Source organism: Macaca thibetana, chromosome 4, assembly GCF_024542745.1.
Source record: "Macaca thibetana thibetana isolate TM-01 chromosome 4, ASM2454274v1, whole genome shotgun sequence".
NCBI classification, from domain to species: domain Eukaryota; kingdom Metazoa; phylum Chordata; class Mammalia; order Primates; family Cercopithecidae; genus Macaca; species Macaca thibetana.
In genome coordinates this window covers 102,380,487-102,401,658 of record NC_065581.1, presented here as the reverse complement: position 1 = coordinate 102,401,658, position 21,172 = coordinate 102,380,487, and the positions used below count along the sequence as shown (strand labels likewise).

The following is a 21,172-nucleotide window of genomic DNA, read 5'->3' as shown; positions in this document are numbered from 1 at the left end:
TCCTGGTGGCCACAGGCCTATTCAGGACACTTCAATCTTTGCCCTACCCAACTAAGCCCCAGAATCGTTTTAAAGTCAACATCTTATCTATAAAGTGACAGGGGCTGGGCACAGTGGCTCACACCTGTAATCCCAGCACTTTGGGAGGCTGAGGCAGGTAGATCACTTGAGGTCAGGAGTCGAGACCAGCCTGACCAATAGGGTAAAACTCCACATCTACTAAAAATACAAAAATTAGCTGGGTGTGGTGGTGCGCACCTGTAATCCTGCTACTTGGGAGGCTGAGGTTTGAGAATTGGTTGAACCTGAGAGATGGAGGTCGTGGTGAGCCAAGATTGCGCCACTGCACTCCAGTCTGGGTGACAGAGCGAGACTGTCAGAAGAAGAAAGAGGAGAGAAGAGAGACAGACAGAAAGCAAATGACCAAACTAGTTCCAAATGATACTCCCCACGTGAACTCAATCATGTTTAATGATCTAAACAACTCAAATGGGTTGGTACAGCATATAACCCCAGACCCTGTTTGACCACTGTGTACATCTCCATACTCATCGCCTCCTCATCCCAGGTCCACTCCATGTACCCTTTCTCTGTATTCACAAAACACTTTGCCATCCCAAAGGGATATTCCCTTGTCTGTCTCCTTGATTTTGCACACAAGTTTTCTCATGCATTTGTCAAAATTAATCCTGTTGATAACTTCATCTTTCTATTTTTGAAACCTTTTATTTAACAAATCTGAGACTTGGATTTCCTCGCAGTGTTCTGCCACTTTACCATTCATGCCCAGATTGTGGCTCTGAATACCATTCCCCACCAAAATGAACCAGGGCTCCTTGCAGAAATGGCTGATGCCAGGTCCGGGTCAGGAAATGTACAAGATACTTTGTCATGCTACAAAGCAAGGAAGCTCTCAAAGACTTCTGGGTCATGTTGGTAGGAGTCAGGAGACAATTTGTAGTGGCTCCCACTTGCCAAAGAAGGGACAAACTGGACATTTATAAAAGTGTATTTCATTTATGTGAAATATAAATTCCAATGGATTGAAATAAATTATGTTTTTTCAAAAATCCAAAAACAAAACAGGATTTAAAACCTTCATTATCACTCTTAGAGGATCTATGGAGTCATCTCTATTCTGAAAAGCTGTTTAAAAGAGAAAGTCAAGAACATATCCTGCCTCTCTTATATGCAGTCTACCTCAAGCACATAAAAGGTAGTTCCTGCACCTCCCCATATTTGCACATCCCCACCTATCCCCGTCTCAGCCACTTGTCTAATGGACATCCTCAACACCACCATCACTGTTGTCTGCTCACCTAACACTGCCAGTGTGTCAGTGAGTCAAGGGCTGGGTTCTGAGCACGGCTGTGGTCATCCTTGCTGCCTTGGGAACAGCTGCTCTGGTGCCCTGGTCCATTCTGAGGGGGTAGGCACCAAGGTATGGGTTCCTTCCATTACTTCTGGGCCCAGATAAAGTGCCAATCATTAGTGCAAGGGATCTGGCTTCTCCAGATGCTGCCCTGACCAGTCTGACAGCTCAGTCTGGAGGGTTAGAGGAGTTACACCTCAAGGTAAACTTTGACCAATGAGAGACAAAATATAGGAAATTATCAGCAGATAAGTTTGCTTCCCTTCCTCCTGTAATGATGCACAGGCAGCCTGAGAGTTGAATTATATTCACAGTATATTTGCAATAGAGCCTCAGTTTATTTTGCCCACTAGCAGTAACATTAGATGGTCAAAGAACTCAAGGGTAAGGAAGGAAAAACTAATTGTTCACGAGTAATGATATTTGCCCCCCACTCCCCTCACCTTTTTTTTTTTTTTTTTTTTTTTTTTTTTTTTTTTTTTTTTTTTGAGACAGAGTCTCGCTCTTTTCCCAGGCTGGAGTGCAATGGCTCTATCTCAGCTCACTGCAACTTCCGCCTCCCAGATTCAAGTGATTCTCCTACCTCAGCCTCCTGAGTAGCTGGGGTTATAGGCACATACCACCATGCCCGGCTAATTTTTGTATTTTAGTAGAGAGCAGGTTTCACCATGTTGACCAGACCAGTCTCCGACTCCTGGCCTCAAGTGACCCTCCCTCCTTGGCCTCCCAAAGTGCTGGCATTACAGGCATGAGCCACCATGCCTGGCCTGCCCTTCTATTTTTATTTGCCTAAGTGGAAATGTCCTCTATGGACTATTCCAAGGTGTAGTATTTCATACTGGCCCTCTGGAAAATGTTCTACATAACCAAACAACCAGTTGTGTATTTTTGTGAAGTTGTGCTGGCTCAGTAACATACCACCTTGCATTTGCTTTTCCTCATTCCCTGCCTCACTTACTTTTTCCTTCACTGCTGCTCTTGAATTGCATCTCCCAGTAAAACCTTAGTATTCAAACTTTGCCTTAGGCTTTGGGTTCTAGGGAACTAGCTAATTCATGAAGTAGCTGTGATGGCTAATACTGAAAGTCAACTTGATTGGATTCAAGGATGCAAAGTATTAATCCTGGGTGGGTCTGTGTGGGTGTTGCCAAAGGAGATTAACATTTGAATCAGTGGGCTGGGGAAGTCCAGACCCGCCCTTATTCTGGGTGGGCACCATCTCATCAGCTGCCAGCAAATATAAAGCAGGCAGGAAAACCTGGAAAGGTTAGACTGGCTTAGCCTTCCCACCTACATCTTTCTCTCATGCTGGATGTTTCCTGCCCTCAAACATCAGACTCCAAGTTGTTCAGCTTTGCGACTCAGACTCAGACTGGCTTCCTTGCTCCTCAGCTTGCAGACTGTGGGACCTTGTGATCATGTGAGTTAAAATTTAATAAACTCCCCTTTATATATATGTCTATCCTATTAGTTCTGTCCCTCTAGAGAACCCTAATACAGATTTTGGTACCAGGAGTGGTTCTAGAGGAACAGAATATTAAGGATGGAGTTCTCTTGTTGGGTTGGGGGTTTCTGGGGGTGGCTGCTTAACATGATTAGACCCAAAAATGCTAAGGACTCTACTTCTAATAGTATGGAGAATACCGAGAGTCCCTGGCATGGACTGTTTAGAGAGTTAGTCAAAATAAATGTATTTGACACTCCTGATTCACTGCCCGTGAGAGACAAGGAGTTTAGTGACTCTATAGATAATACCTTTGACCATATGTGGAGAACCAAGGAACATAATGAAGCTGGTTGGTTGCTCCTAAGTTCACTAGACACAGTGATGAAAGAAAATAATGAACTCAGGGATTCTAACTCCCAACTTCAGAAGCAGATATTGAGCCTCAAATCTTCTAAGATTGCCCTGAGTGAGAGTCTTATCTCCTGCGGAGAAAGAGCTGAAATTGTAGAAAATCAGACACAAGCTCTCATCACGCAAGTGGCTGACCTGCAACGAAAGGTGCATGCACAGCCTTGGCAGGTGTCCACTGTTAAACTGAGGGCATTGACTGGAGAATGGGACCCTGAAACTTGGAATGGGGACGTGAGGGATGAAGCTGGGGACACTGAGCTTGTAAACTCTGGTGAACCCTTTTTGCCAGAAGAAACAGCTTCCCCATCACCAGTAGTGGCAACATTCCCTCCCTGACCTACACTGGCATCAGCCTTTCCACCTTTCTCTGAGGAGATAAACCCTATGCCGCCTGAGGCAGTTGCCAGGCAAGATAATGTGGATTCTCCTCAGGAGCCACCCCCAACACCTCTGTTTGCTTCGAGACTAAAGTCCCCGCAGACCCTAGAAGTGAGGTTGAGAGTGTGACCCATGAAGAGGTGCACTACACTTGAGAAGAACTGCTTGAGTTCTCTAATTAAAATGAACAGAAATCTGGAGAACAGGCATGGAAATAGATATTAAGGGTGTGAGATAATGGAGGAAGGAACATAGAGTTGGATCAGGCTGAATTTGTTGATTTGGGCCCACTAAGTAGGGACTCTGCTTTTAATGTTGCTGCTTGAGGAGTTAAAAAAAAGTTCTAGTGGCTTATTTCCTTGGTTAGCTGAAATATGGATTACAAGATGGCCCACTGTGAGTGAGCTGGAAATGCCTGCTCTCCCTTGGTTTAATGTAGAGGAAGGGATCCAAAGGCTTAGGGAGATTGGGATGGTGGAGTGGATAAGTCACTTTAGACCTACTCATCCCAGCTGGGAGGGTCCAGAAGGTATACCCTTGACCAATGCTTTGTGAAATAGATTTGTGAGGGCAGCACCCGCATTTTTAAAAAGCCCTGTAATTGCTCTTCTGTGTATGTCAGATCTAACAGTGGGAACCACAGTCACCCGACTACAAAAATTTAAATACAATGGGAATAATTGGATCCCGAGAGGGCAGGGGCCAATTGGCAGCACTCAACTGTCAAAGGCAAGGTGGGCACAGCTACCATAATGGACAGCAGAGGCAGAGCAGCAATCACAATAGTCTGACTCACATAGAGCTCTGGCATTGGCTAATTAATGATGGTGTTCCTAAAAGGGAAATTGATAGGAAGCCTACTGCATTCCTACTTAATTTATATAAGCAGAAAACTTGCAGGTCAAATGAACAAAAGACTAATTTGAACGGAGAGTTGTGGCCCCTCAGTCAATGTCCAGACTTGAGCCAGTTTACAGACCTGGAACCCCTTGAATGAAGGGGCAGCCAGGTCTCTCTGAGGCGGGACCCTGCTATACTACCAACAATTTCTGCTAATCTTTCTCCCATCCTTCCCCAAGGACACCTGCCTTTTATCAGAATAACTGTGCACTGGGGAAAAGGAAATGATCAGACATTTCAGGGACGACTGGACACTGGCTGTGAGCTGACACTGATTCCAGGGGCCCAAATTGTCATTGTGGTCCTCCAGTTAAAGTAGGGGCTTATGGAGGTAATCAATGGAGTTTTAGCCCAAGTCCAACTTATAGCGAGTCCAGGGGGCCCTGACTCATCCTGTGTTTGTTTCTCCAGTGCCAGAATGCATAATTGGCATAGACATACTTAACAGCTGGCAGAACCCTCATATTGGCTCCCTGACTGGTAAGGTGAGGGCTATTGCAGTGGGAAAGGCCAAATGGAAGCCAATAGAGCAGCCTCTACCTAGAAAAATAGTAAATCAAAAACAATACTGCATCCCTGGAGGGACTGCAGAGATTAGTGCCACCATCAAAGGCTGGAAAGACACAGGGGCGGAGTTGGCGATTTCCACATCCCCATTCAACTCTCCTATCTGGCTTGTGCAGAAGACAGATGGATCCTAGAGAATGACAGTATATTATCGTAAGCTTAACCAAGCGGTGACTTCAACTGAAGCTGCTGTACCAGATGTGGTTACGTCACTTGTACAAATTAACACATCTACCTGGTATCAGTCATTGACTTGGCAAATGCCTTTTTCTTCATTCCTGTCTGTAAGACCCACCAGAAGCAATTTGCCTTCAGCTGGCAAGGTCAGCAATATACTTTTATTGTCCTACCTCAGGCGTATATAAAGTCTCCGGCTTTGTGTCATAATCTTATTCAGAGAGACCTGGATCACTTTTCACTTCCACAATATATTACATTGGTCCATTATATTGATGACATCATGCTGATTGGATCCAGTGTGCAAGAAGTAGCAAACACACTGGACTTATTGGTGAGACATTCGTGTGCCATGGGATGGGAAATAAATGCAACTACAATTCAGGGACCTTCTACCTCCGTAAAATTTCTAGGGGTCCAGTGGTGTGGGGCATGTTGAGATATTCCTTCTAAGGTGAAGGATAAGTTGCTGCATTTGGCCCCTCCTATTACCAAGAAAGAGGCACAACACCTAGTGGGCCTATTTGCATTTTGGAGGCAACACATTCCTCGTTTGGATATGTTACTCTGGCCCATTTATTGGGTGACCCAAAAGGCTGCCAGTTTTGAGTGGGGTCCAGAACAGAAGACTCTGCACCAGGTCCAGGCTGCTGTGTAAGCTGCTCTGCCACTTGGGCCATATGAGCCAGCAGATCCAATGGTGCTTGAGGTGTCAGTGGCAGAAAGAGATGCTATTTGGAGGCTTTGGCAGGCCTCCATAGGTGGATCACAGCAGAGGCCTCTAGGATTTTGGAGCAAGGTCCTGCCATCTTCTGCAGATAACTACTCTCCTTTTGAGAGACAGCTATGGTGGAAACTGAACGTTTGACTATGGGTCATCAAGTCACTATGCAACCTGAACTGCCTATCATGAACTGGGTGCTTTCTGACTCATCTAGCCATAAAGTGAGTCATGCACAGCACCATTTCATCATCAAATGGAAGTGGTATATACATGATCTGGCTCGAGAAAGACCTGAAGGCACAGGTGAGTTACATGAGGAAGCAGCTCAAATGCCCATGGTCTCCACTCCTGCCACCCTGCCTTCTCTCCCCCAGCCTGCACCGATGGCCTCATGGGGAGTTCCCTGTGATCAGCTGGCAGAGGAAGAGAAAATTAGAGCCTGGTTCACAGATGATTCTGCATGATATGCAGGCACCACCCAAAAGTGGACAGCTGCAGCACTACAGCCCCTTGCTAGGGCATCCCCAAAGGACAGTGAAGAGAAATCTTCTCAGTGGGCAGAACTTTGAGAAATGCACCTGGCTGGGCACTTTGCATGGAAGGAGAAATGGCCAGATGTGCAATTATATGCTGATTCATAGGCTGTAGCCAATGTTTTGGCTGGATGGTCAGGGAGTTGGAAGAAGCATGATTGGAAAATTGCTAACAAAGAAATTTGGGGAAGAGGTATGTGGATATGGACCTCTCTGAGTGTCAAAAAACTGAAGATATTTGTATTTCATGTGAGTGCTCAGCAACAGGTTACCTCAGCAGAGGAGAATTTTAATAATCAAGTTGATAGGATGGCCTGTTCTGTGGACAACACCCAGTGTCTTTCCCCAGCCACCCCTGTCATCACCCAATGGACCCATGAAAAAAGTGACCATGGTGGCAGGAATGGAGGTCATGCACGGACTCAGCAACATGGACTTCTACTCACCAAGGCTGACCTGGCTACAGACACTGCTGAGTGCCCAATTTGCCAGCAGCAGAGACCAACGCTGAGCCCTTGCTATGGCACTGTTCCTCAGGGTGATCAGCCAGCAACCTGATGGCAGGTTGATTATATTGGACCTCTTCCATCATGAAAAGGGCAGAGGTTTGTCCTCACTGGAATAGATACTTACTCCAGATATGGATTTACCTCTCCGGCACACATGCTTCTGCCAAGACTACCATCCGTGGACACACAGAATACGTTATCCACCATCACGGTATTCCACACAGCATTGCCTCTGACCAAGGCACTCACTTTATGACTGAAGAAGTGCGGCAGTGGGCTCATGCTCATGGAATTCACTGGTCTTACGATGTTCCCCATCATCCTGAAGCAACTGAATTGATAGAATGGTGGAATGGCCTTTTGAAATCACAATTACAATGCCAACTAGGTGATAATACTTTGTAGGGCTGGGGCAAAGTTCTCCAGAAGGCCGTGTATGCTCTGAATCAGCATCCAGTATATAGTAGTTTCTCCCATAGACAGAATTCATGGGTCCAGGAATCAAGAGGTGGAAGTGAATGTGATACCACACGCCATCACCCCTAGTGATCCACTAGCAAAATTTTTGCTTCCTGTTCCCCATTACATTCTGCTGGCCTAGAGGTTTTAGTTCCAGAGGGAGGAACTCTGCCACCAGGAGATACAATGATTCCATTAAACTGAAAGTTAAGACTTACACCTGGACACTTTGGACTACTACCTTAAGTCAACTGGCTAAGAAGGGAGTTACAGTGTTGGCTGGGGTGATTGGCCCAGGCTATCATGATGAAATCAGTCTACTGCTCCACAATGGAGGTAAGAAGAATAAGCGTAGAATACTGGTGATCCCTTGGGGCGTCTCTTAGTATTACTATGCCCTGGGATTAAGGTCAATGGGAAACTACGACAGCCCAATCCAGGCAGGACTACAAATGGCCCAGACACTTCAGGGATGAAGGTTTGGGTCACTCCACCAGGGAAAATTTGGGTCACTCCACCAGGGAAAAAACAACCTGCTGAGGTGCTTGCTGAAGGCAAAGGGAATACAAAATGGGTAGTAGAAGAAGATAGTCACCAATACCAGCTACAATCACGTGACCAGCTGCAGAAACGAGGACTGTAATTGTCATGGGTATTTCTTTCTTTTGTTAAAAACATCTGTGGCCGTTCACAGTGGCTCACGCCTGTAATCCCAGCACTTTGGGAGGCTGAGGCGGGCAGATCATGAGGTCGGGAGATCAAGACCATCCTGGCTAACACGGTGAAACCCTGTCTCTACTAAAAATACAGAAAAATTAACTGAGTGTGGTGATGGGTGCCTGTAGTCTCAGCTACTTGGGAGGCTGAGGCAGGAGAATGGCGTGAACCCGGGAGGCGGAGCTTGCAGTGAGCCGAGGTCTCACCACTGCACTCCAGCCTGGGCGACAGAGCGAGACTCCGTCTCAAACAAATAAACCCCCCATCCCATTTGTACATGTATACTTGTACTAGGAAAATAACTTCATTTTATTTCCTTTTCCTTTATCATGTGACATAACATTTATTGACTTCATATCAGCATTTAAGTGTTATTAACTGTATGAAATAGCATTTGGGTTGTGGATCGGTGCATTTCCAGTTGTATAGAAGATAGTTGTATTATGTTAGGCACAATTATGACCTTATTGTCTTTATTTGAAGATTATGTAGATCTCAGGAGATACGTTTGGGTTCAAGTTGACAGGGGGTGCACTTGTGATGGCTAATACCGAGTGTCAACTTGATTAGATTGAAGAATGCAAAGTATTGTTCCTGGGTGTGTCTGTTGCCAAAGGAGATTAACATTTGAGTCAGTGGGCTGGGAAAGGCCAACCTACCTTTAACCTGGGTGGGCACCATCTAATCAGCTGCCAGCAAATATAAAGCAGGCAGAAAAATGTGAAATGGTTAGACTGGCTTAGTCTCCCCATCTACATCTTTCTCCCATACTGTGTGCTTCCTGTCCTTGAACATCAGAATCCAAGTTGTTTTTGTTTTTGTTTGTCTCAAAAAAAAAAAAAAAAAAAAAAAAACAAAAAAAAACAAAAAAAAAAAACAGAGTCTCTCTCTGTCGCCCAGGCTGGAGTGCAGTGGTGGATCTCGGCTCACTGCAAGCTCTGCCTCCCGGGTTCACGCCATTCTCCTGCCTCAGCCTCCCAAGTAGCTGGGACTACAGGAGCCTGCCACCACGTCCAGCTAATTTTTGTATTTTCAGTAGAGACGGGATTTCACTGTGTTAGCCAGGATGGTCTTGATCTCCTGACCTCATGATCCGCCCACCTCGGCCTCCCAAAGTGCTGGGATTACAGACGTGAGCCACAGCTCCTGGCCCAGACTCCAAGTTCTTCAGCTTTGGGACTCGGACTGGCTTCCTTTCTTCTCAGCTTGCTGACAGCCTATTGTGGGACCTGGTGATCATGTGAGTTACTACTTAATAAACTTCCCTTTAAATACATATCTTATTAGTTCTATCCCTCTATAGAACTCTAATACAGTAACCAAATGGTTGAAACAGCAAACATCTGACACTATTTCGGTTAATAGATGAACAAATTACAGAACTAGATTGTCACCATTTTGTAATCTCTTATAATAGATTATTTTTCATCTATCAATGGCTGATAATATCACAAGAAGAAAGATAAGTAGATATCTATCAGGTGGTGTTATTGAGCTGGCACTACCTCACAAAAATACACAACCCATTTTTGGGTTACATAGGACGTTTTCCAGAGGGCCAGTATGAAATCCTACACCTCAGAATAGTCCATAGGGGATACTTCCCCTCAGGTAAATAAAATGGAAGCAGGCAGAGAGAATGTCTCCATTGTCTGTGGTGGGAGGAAAGACCTTTCTCCTTTTCCTATCTCACTTTCTAATCTACTTACTTCCTTATTACTCTAAACACAACCACCATCCCTAGTTAATTACTGTATTTATGTGAAGACAGGCAACAGACAGATGTGTATAAATTTGTGCAAATACGTACACACTGTATTCCTGTTTCTTATGTAATTCTAGTTACAATTTGCATTCCTTGAGGGCAAAACACCTCCTCCAGTGTTTCATCTCCTAATCCTCCAGATCACATAAAACAGGCTTCTAGGGACTGTGGGTGGACACTCGGCGAAATTTATGAATTAACTGGGAAAGTTACTGTAGAGAATATCATCATTTGCTCAGTCCTTCCAGGAAATGAAGATTTTTGTGAATAGGGTATATTAATAAAAAGCTGTCTCGATGGGTTTCACAACGTTATTTTCATCACTAACACATTCACAATCTCAAAACAATTCTCCACATTTAATAAGAAATGAATGGTAAAAGATTTGAGATTATCTTTTATTGCATGAAACGATTATCTTACACAGGAATTCCATTTTGTTATGAGCTGGAAAGGATCTCAATCCATGTAAACAGATCTGTACAAGATTTAGTGGGTTTTTTTTTTTTTTTTTGTATTGACATAGGCATCATCAGAATTCAAGGCATGCCTTAATTTCCTTGGAGTATAAAAGAGGCAGAAATAGGAACCCGGATTTGTCCTGTTAGAGAATAAACATATACATGCATGTGTTTTACGCTGGGCTTTTCAAGGAAAAATATTGGTGTAGGTAGCATGGTCTTTCATTGCAGATACCTCTCTCCTGTCTAGTGTTCATAGAATCAATGCTTGTGCCAAAACATTTTGTTTCATGGAGCACTTGGACTTTTGCCATAATGAGAATCTATGAATCTTACAAGGTCAGTGTGAAGGTTATCAATAAAGACCCAGAGTCTGCAAATCAATCGTAGCCAACTGAGTTGTAGGATGGCTATTAGAAGAACACCATTGTCAGCCGAATTGTAACTAAATGAAGAAAAATAATGACTTTCTCAACCTGAGTGCAAAAAGTGACTGGCTTGTTAACAGGCTGCACAGAACCAGCATGAATTGTGATTTCCAAGACTTCTCAGAAAGGCCAAGTTTGTTTTATTCTTTACTATTGACTGCGAGGTTCACAGTATAAACAACTTCATTTGGACTTTTTCTAGTTATTTTTCTCATTAACCTTATTTTTAAATGTAATTACAATGCCTACCTATGATAAGAAAAGGACTCGTGTTCAATGAGTTATTTGTAATAACTCAGAGACTAATATGGAAATCAGCATTCACCAATCTGCCCTATTCCTTTAATGGATATTTAAAATCTATGTTTATATATGAAACCTGCCACTTCTATTTCTTAGAATAAACCAATGACAAAGTTGTGTTCAAAGACTTTCAGTAACATTTAGGTGTGGACACTCATATCAGGCAGATCCTAAAATTCACTGAAGAAATAGTTTGATAAAATATGGCTAATAAATGATTACTGGGAGTGTTAACACATAGTAAGAATACCTTTTTAACAGATAATGCAATAATTATTATATTTCATGAGACTTGGAATTGTTTTGATGAGAAAAGTAGGTAGAATAATAAAAGTTTTTCAGAAGATAGACAATATCTTTTTCACGTCAACTTTAAAGTATTATTTACAGACAGTAAGATGTACCCATTTAAATGTAAAATTTGATGGGTCTGACAAACATACACATACATGGCTATCACTACATGGAAGATATGAAACATTTCCATCACCCCAGAAAGACTCCTCACGCCATTTTGCATTTATTCCTCCTTCCCACTGGGAACCAGTGATCTAATTTCTGTCTATTTAGATTATTTTTTCCTTTTCTAGAATTTCATTTAATTAGTACAGACTGTAACTGTCTTTTGTTCAGCTTAATGTTTTTGAGATTCATCTATGTTTTGGCATGAAAAAGTGCTTTATTCCTTTTTATTGCTAAGTGGTAACCATTGGGCATATCTTTCAAATCTATTTGAGCAGTTGTTTTTCACTCGTAATAGAATGTAGTGAACTCAGAATTTCCTACTTTATTAACAGTTAGCTGCTGACTTTTGATTAGGTGCATCCAACTGTCATCACCATCAAAAGGTCCAGATGGTCGGGCTGACCATGATTTTGGTTAAACTGATACAAGAAAATGGTATTTCAAAGCTTAAAGAATTGGGTAAAAACTAAGTTGGTATGATTATAAGGGCCAGTGATTTATCACATTATGGCAGGTACACTGCTTAAAAATGTTTTTTCATGCCTCATTGAATATGGTGAATAAGAAACCATCTTCATATCAACTTCTGGCTTTTTATTTCCTGTCCTTTGCAAGTTGGCATGGTCCTTTCGTGTTCCTTAGGGACACTTAATTATTTTAAAGTTAAAAAACTGAATATTTTTATCACTTTAAGGGTTTAAAGGTTTATATATTAAAAACATAAAAGAATAAAAACAAAAACATTAAGAAAAACAAAATTCCTAGTCTGAGAAACCGATATATGTCATCTATGTCAGCAAACCTCTACAATTAACTTAAAAACTGAAGTCCATCCATATAGATATGAATTGGATCCTGGCAGGGGAAAAAAGAAAAGCAACTAGTTGGAATAGCAATTGTGGAAGATTTTTTTCATTTACTTTTTTTTTTATATCACCAATAAGTTTGTGTAATAAGCATAATGTTTAAAAATATACTTAGAGACAAAAGGAATTCTCAGTCAAAAAATTAGTACAAAAATATGAGCTAGAATAAAGTCTTCTTGAATTTCTTTTCATGAAAAGAAAATTGAAAAGTAGTTTGTGCTACCAAATCACTAGTGTTATATTTTTCATAAAATGAGTCAAAACGGGTTAATTGAGTAAGCAGGGACTTAGTGAGGATGTGGTGTGCAAAGCAGATTCCTGCCTTCCACTGGCCTCATGTTCTAGTGTGTGGTGAGAGACAGAGACAGCAAACAAAATAAAAACCAAATATATCTACTTTGTAATGTTAGAGAAGAAGAAATGTAAAGCAGGGTCAGCAGCTAGAGAATGACAGGGCCCATCTTAAATAGGGTGGTCTGGAAAGGGCTCTCCGAGGAGAGGCCTGAGGAAGGGAACTTTGTGAAGATCTGGGAGAGAAGATACTAAGCAGAGGGAAGAGTAAAGGCAGCTTATTCCCTCACTGTGGCCTACATAATTCTAGAGATGGTGCAATCGGGTCTGGATTATGGATTCTCCAAATAAATGAAAATCACTTCATCAAACTGCAATCACACACCTAAACACACGCACACTCCCCACGCCCCACCCCAACAAGCCGACCAAGAATGTAACTCAGCTAAATGGTTCTCAAACTGTCATGTGCACAAGAATCCCCTGGAGATTCTGCTAAAATCAAAAAGTGAATACGGCAGGACAATCGGTAGTCAGCCAGGCACAACATTAGCTCTCATTTTCCATTGGGGGTGATCGGGCTTCAACCTTCTTTGAGCATAAACTTTCAGTCAAGGACAATTTGCTGGTGTGGATCCAGTATTTGCTATACTTTCTCTAACTTTTCTATAAATCTAAAACTATCTGAAATTAAAAGTTTATTTAAAAAGCAAGCCTGCCCCATTCTGATGATTTCTGAAACTGGGTGTGGTGATCTCCAGTCTCTGACTCAAAAGGATTCCCCTCCCTCCTTCCTGCACTGGGCTTTATAAAGGAAGTAGTTTTTATTTGATCATTTGTTTTTTAATATTTTTAATTCTGAGTTTGTGGTCAGTGAAGGGATGATAGACAACAGTAAGGAAAGATACCTTAGGCAACAATGAACAAGCAATCCTATGTTTGGCAATAAGATTGGGTCCTCGTCAACATACACCAAACACCGCCAACAGCAAAAGGCAAATTGGCTGCCCCCAGTCTTCACGTGCAAGTCAAAACTGACCTGTCTCTGGGTCCTTCTATCAAATCGCCTCATTAACTTCACTATTTTTTTTTTTTTTCCAATAATCGCCATGGCCAGGCATGGTGGCTCATGTCTGTAATCCTAGCACTTTGAGAGGCCAAGGCAGGAGGATCCCTTGAGCCCAGGAGTTCAAGACCAGCGTGGGCAACATAGGCAGACCCTATCTTATAAAAAAATACATAAATTAAGTAACCACCCTACTATACTGGCAATTTCTGGGTCTTCAAGGAAATGTTGGTATTTTATAAGACAGGCTACCAGAAACTCTTTCAAAGCCCTGTCAGGGTATTATCAGCTCATCTCTGAAGCACATAATTTTTCATCTTTGATGCCAGAAAAGGTGAATGGAAAGATCCATCAAGTGACAATAAGGAAAAAAGTAGAAAACGTCACACTCACACTAAGAACCTTTTTAAAAGGTCTATTGTTTTTCTGTCTTGGTATAGCTTTACATGTGGATTTGTCTTCCATAAAAGAGGCAAGCACACAATTAAAGATACAAATGAAAAGTCATGCTGTCTACCTTTATATCCTAGAAAACTACTCCCAGCATTGTTTATTTTAGCACTGCCAGCACATGTTGAAATGAATTAGAATAATAAAGGTAAGATCTTTAGGGGACATACACCTGTTTTTATCCTGAGGAAGTAAATATAGTAACTATAGTGGTTCCAAATTACAAGTTGTTCGGGGGGGTGGGGGAGCATATGAAAAAGTATACAGCAGTTATGATAGAGTCAGAAATCTATGAATTAACTTGAGATAACATACTAGAAAAATACAGAGAGCTACACACTTCTAAACTTTTGCTATTAGAGATATTTACGATCAAGTGGCCTGAAATCTATGTGAACGTCAAAAGGAATGAACACTTTTCTCCTAAAAGTTGTCACTATGTTGTTCTCCAGAAATACTTCCCTGTGTCTGATGAATTCCCCAACTTCAAGTTGTTTGATCAGAGGTAAAGCTAACCTTCCACCATCCAAGTTGAAATTACCAGACACCCTCAAAGCATTATTTGCAGTTTTAACAACCTAGGCCTCATCAGACGAACACACCCACTCCAGACTGTGAAACAGGAGAAGCAGAGGAGCTGGGATAGCAGGGAAACATCTCCAGCAGCAGCACCCAGAGTTCGGGGACCACAGCAGCACAGTGCTACAATGGAGTGTCCTGTCCAGTGCACAAGCTGTAAAATTTAATGTTTGGGGTGCCAATGGCAGTGACCTTACCAGATCTACTTCGTGGTATAGTATTAGATGTCTAGTATCCAGATGAACTGGGCTCCCTGATTTCAGTGAGGATGCCACAATCCAGCCCCTCCTGGTATTTCTGTGAGCTATCCAATATTCTTACAATAAACTTTTCTTTTAAATCAAGATGGCTTGTTTTTCTTGCAACAGCATTTTAACTGACTGCAGGCCATAAACTCCAAAGAAATAGAAAGGAATCTGAGATTGATTACCCAGCCTGGTAGGGATAAAAGGCAATGAAAATCCAGCTAGCATTGAAACATTGGGAGGGGAAGGGACTCTGGCTGACTCAAGACCAGCAGAGGTGAAACAACTGATTTCATTATTTCCCCATGGTCATCCAGAATGAAGTGCCCACTGAGTCATTACAGCCTTAGAGCAGTTTCTCAACTGCAGCACTATTAACACTTGAGGCTGGATCATTTCTGTTGTGGGGTTATTCTAAGTGTTGTAGGATATTTAGCAACATTCCTGGCCTCTGCCCACTAGATGCCAATAGTACCCCCACACTCAGTAATAAGAACTAATGTCTTCAGATACTTCCAAATATCCCCTGGAGGGCAAAATTGCCCCTGGTTGAGAAACACTGCCATAAAGAACATGAAGAAGCTGATGAATTAAAATGACTTTGGAGTGGGTAACTTAAAGAGAATGACAATCCAGGAGAATTTTTAGTCCAAGAGGATGGAGAGAAAGCCAGGGACTCCATTTGACGTTTGCCAAAAGACTCATTTATCTCATACAGCTCTAAAGGTCAGTCTTGAGCTTGAACCATGCTCCCAACCCAGTGGGGCCAGAGGTACTCAGAGCTACAAATGGGAGGCCATATGGAAGCTGTGGACCCTGGTTTATAGCATTTGCCAATTTCCATACAAGCTAGCTACTGCATTCCACATGTCATGGCCAATTTCCCCCTTAGCCCCTTTCTGCTTTCTTCCCTTCTACAGGTAGTAATCCAAGGCGCACACCCTGACAAAACTCCTACTCTCCAATCTCTGTCTGAGGGTCTGCTTCCAACCTGCAACCAATGTGACTCAGGCATAGTGAACCCCAAGAAGGGAGAGGATAAACTCCCATTATCGAGATAAAAGACCACCGTTCAAATCATGAAGAGCCCTGTTCATCATACAAAGTAGTTTGAAATTTATCTTGTTGTCAATGGGGAGATAGGGAAGTGTTTTAAATAGGGCACTAACAATACTAAACAGTTTAGGAAGGTTATTCTGAAGCAGAACAGAGAGTAGAGTGGCAATTACTGTTGTAATTGTTCCAGCTGGGACAGCTAGAGTGGGGCTAGAGGAAAGCCCAGAATAAATTGAGAGGATTTGATAACTAATTACACATGAGGCTGGGGGAGAAAGAAGAGTCAAAGATGTAAGTTACTGCTAGTTTGGGAGACTGATCAGGTGAGGTCATGGCACAGAATTTAGGAGGATAAATTTTCAATGTGTTGAACTTAAGGTATCGCCACATGGACTATCAGGGTGGAGATACTCAGCAGGGGTATGTGTACAGTCCCAGGCCACATAGCAGCCTTTCTGTCCACAATGGACCACATATACAACAGTGGTCCTTTAAGATTATAATGGAGCTGATACAGTCCTATCACTCAGTACTTACCATACATTTTGTAGTTATTTTAGACTGTACTCCTATTAAAAAAAAAAAAAAAAAAAAAAAAAAAAAAAAAAAGCTAACTGGGGCCAGGCATGGTGGCTCATGCCTGTAATCCCAGCACTTTGGGAAGCTAAGACTGGAGATCGCTTGAGCCCAGGAGTTTGAGACCAGCCCGGGCAACATAGCAAGACCCTTCCTCTACAGTAAATAAATAAAATGAAAAGCTAACTGTAAAACAGCCCCAGACAGTTCCTTCAGAAGGTCTTCCAGAGGCGTTGTCAGGAGATGTCAGCTCCTCCGCATGTGTTAGTACCCCGAAGGCCTTCCAGTGGGACAAGATGTGGATGTGGAAGACAATGATATTGATGATCCTGACCTCTACAGGTGTACCTTTTAAAATCTTTGATACCATATTTTTACTGTACCTTTTCTATGTTGATATGTTTTGATACAAATACTTACAATTATGTTACAATTGCCTAGGAGCAATAGGCTACACCATATAGCAGAGTAGTAGCGTAGTAGGCCAGCTCACCTAGGTTTCTGTAAGTGGATTCTGTGATTTTTACACAATGACGAAATCACCTAACAATGCATTTCTCAGAATGTATTCCTGACATTAAGCGAAGTATAGCTGTATTTATAGATACAGGCAGCCCTCCATATCTGTGGCTTCTGCATCTGTGGATTCAGCTGACCATGAATCAAAAATATTCAGGAAAAAAATGAATTGTTTGTACCGAACATGTAAAGACTTTGTCATTCCCAAACACCACAATATAACAACTATTTACATTGCATTTACATTGTGTTAGTTATTATAAATAATCTAGAGATGATTTAAATATATGGAAGCACAAGCATAGGATATATGCAAATATCATTTTCTATCAAAAACTTAAACATCCATGGATTTTGGTATCTGCAAGGGGTCCTGAAACCAATCCCCCATGGATACTGAGGGAGGACTATATATACAAATGATTATATATTTAAATAATCTGTACATATAAAATACATTACATCATGTATTATTTATATTTATACCCCCTCCTAGGTTAAAAGCAAGGTTATATAAATTCATACAACAGGATAAAAAACAGATGAAACGTTTAGGCAAAGAGAATTGAGGTGAATTTAATACATGAAAGACAGATCTTAAACAGCTACAGATAGGCCACCAAATCTGTCCTGAATCTCCTAGTGGCAAAACAGAGGGAAACCGTTACAATTTTTTTTTTTTTTGAGACAGAGTTTTGTTCTTGTTGCCCAGGCTAGAGCACTGCAACCTCCACCCACCCCAGGTTTAAGCAATTCTCCTGCCATAGCCTCTCAAGTAGCTGGGATTACAGGTGCCTGCCACCACGCCCGGCCAATTTTTTTTTTTTTTTTTTTTTTGTATTTTTAATAGAGACGGGGTTTCACCACGTTGGCCAGGCCAGTCTCAAACTCCTGACCTCAGGTGATCCACCCACCTTGGCTTCCCAAAGTGCTGGCATTATAGGCACGAGCTGCTGTGCCCTGCCCTGTTATGATTTTTATTGTTACAGTTTCTATTTTGGTCTTAAGGTTTCTCTGGCAACAGTGGCCATATAACTCAAGTTAGCCGCACTCTAGGAGAGTCGAAAGTTAGCTTCCAGTGTGATGGTCAGGTGAGACACAATGAAGAGATCAAACCAAAATGCATGAAACAGAGAAACTTATCACTTACAGACCCAGAGAGGTTAGGAGGGCCGACGAAAAGTCTGGAGGCAGCAGGGAGCTCGACCATCGGGTGGTGAGTGAGAGAGAGGAGCCGCGGGATGATGCCTTTATTAAGGCCCATGAGGATTAGCATTTGCATTTTCCCGAGGGAGCTGTGGATTGGCTAATTTAAGGAAAGCATGTGAGAAGAGGGAAAACTTATTTGAATGACTGGTGTTGACCACTAGGTTTTATCCATAGCAGCTGTGGAGGTTTTGGGTGAACGGAATGAGGAACGAGTGGGCTCAACAGTACACAACCACACAGGGAGGGGAAGTTTTAACTGGGCCAAAGGTGGTGCAGTAACACTGGGTTTGAAACAACTTAGGGCTAAAAATGGATGCTGAGGCAGCAACGATGTTAAAGTTATAACAGAAACACAGTCAAGCACATGGTTCACTGAGACTGTAGGTTAAAAGCAAGTCAACGCTTCCGAGAATCACCTGTTCTAGGGTAGTGAGATCTGATGGAAGCACCTTCAAGGCAAACCAGCAGTTGCATATACAGAAAAAGGAGGCTTAGAAGAGGGGCTTTCATTAGAGATGAAGATGGGGGAGCCAAGGAGTATGGGTGCTAGTGATTTCCATCTTTGGAAAGGACCAAAGATGGAACCCCAGGCAACACTGGCATTGAAAAGGAAAGCTAGAGAACCAGGGAAAGAGAAAGAACAGGGAAAAATAAGCTGCCCGAGGTATCACAGCTATAAGAATTGCAGATATAGGCTGGGCATGGTGGCTCACACCTGTAATCCCAGCACTTTGGGAGGCCGAGGTGGGTGGATTATCTGAGGTCAGGAGTTCAAGACCAGCCTGGCCAACATGGTGAAACCTCATCTCTACTAAAAATACAAAAATTAGCTGGGTGTGGTGGCAGGTGTCTATAATTCCAGCTACTCGGGAGGCAGAAGCAGGAGAATCCCTTGAACCCGAGAGGCAGAAGTTGCAGTGAGCTGAGATTGTGCCACTGCACCTGGGCAACAAGAGTGAGACTCTGTCTCAAAAAAAAAAAAAAAAAAAAAAAAAAAAAAAAGAATCGCAGATATGCTGTTTGGGAGTACTTGCAAGTATATTTTATTCCATTCCATTGTCTACTGAATGAAAGCAGAAACTATAGTCTTGAAATCTACCAATAATAGCCTTCAAATGCTTGTCTGGGGAAAAAAATTCAGCTATCTCCTATCTATCTTCAAAAACACAGAAAAGGCCACTGTCATTAACATAACCTCAAATATAAAGGAATATTAGATTATGCCAATGATACTATGGTTGTTATGATATGACTAAAGTAACTGGCAGTGGCAGAATGTCTATATAAATTATTAATAGTTGCTATCTCAACTCTGATTTTAAAATAAAAGATTTTATGTTCACTTCAGGAATGACGAGTCTTCAGAAAACAATATTTTTGAGGAATAAGTTTCTTCCACTCTGCTGTCTTAAAAGTATAAAACTTTTGTTCAGTGTTTTTTATTTGCCTCACAGATAAATTCCTCTCTATATCCTATATAACAGAAGAATCACTAGCTTTGTCTATGGATTAGCTGATAAATGAAATCAGGTGATCTCTGCCCTGTGGAAATGTGAGACCTGCCTACTCTCTGAGAAAGAAGGCTTGTGGGAATCAGTTCAAGAGGTCATTGCAGGCTCTGCTTGCCTTAAGCAGTGGGAGGAGATACCATGAAATACAAAGACATAACGTAAATAAAAATGATAGCGCCTCCCTAATCCAAATAGTTTCTGAGAAGTCTTCAGCCAATGAAAATGTCATGGGGAAAAACACACTATTTTACATGAGATTTTTAATAGAAAATAGGAGTAGGCTGTGCATCTTGTATGAGAAAGGAATGAACAGATGTAAAATGCAACCATATGAAAAGCCCATTGGAGAGAACCGGATGATTAATACTCTACAAACAGGTTGGGACAGCATGATTGATCTCCATCTCAGAATGAAAACCTACGATGCAGAAAATGAGGTTAAAATGAAAAATGAAGGAATCCTGACAAACAACAGAATAATGGATAATCTGTGTTTAAAGTAAGGACATAAATTAAAACGTAGAACTGAACTCTTCTTTTTAAGGAATTCAAGAATCTACAGACAAGTCTTGGTGAGTAAGCAGACGTGGAATGCTTCCTTAGAGAACTTGGAATTTTTCTCTAGCACAAGACAAACCATAGCTCTAGAATGAAATGACCCACTGCATTTCTTAGTAAGATGACGATGCTTTACTAGAAACAGCAACAACAAAAATGTACAGAGAGAGCAAGGGCAAGGAATGGAAGCCGCCTAGATTTTTCTTTGTGGTAGATGCAGAAGAATAATTTAGAGTTCCCAGGAAAATAGTTGTGCTCAGGTGAAATTATTTGCAGAAATTAAAAACAAACTAGAACTAAACTTACTGTTTGATAATATTCTAATAACATTATTAATAATCAGATCACCGGCCGGGCGCGGTGGCTCACGCCTGTAATCCCAGCACTTTAGGAGGCTAGGTGAGCGAATCACTTAAGGTCAGGAGTTCGAGACCAGCCTGGCCAAAATAGTGAAACCCATCTCTACTAAAAAAGACAAAAATTGGTTGGGCACAGTGGCTCACGCCTCTAATCCCAGCACTTTGGGAGGCCGAGGTGGGTGGATCACAAGGTCAAGCGATAGAGACCATCCTGGCCAACATGGTGTATTTGTAGTCTCTACTAAAAATACAAAAATTAGCTGGGCGTGGT

General features: G+C 42.0%; 1 pseudogene; it reads left to right on the top strand.

The window, feature by feature from the left end:
- The first annotated feature begins 844 nt into the window (after positions 1–844).
- LOC126953428 (uncharacterized) lies at positions 845–8,120 on the top strand (annotated as a pseudogene).
- Positions 8,121–21,172: the final 13,052 nt, after the last annotated feature.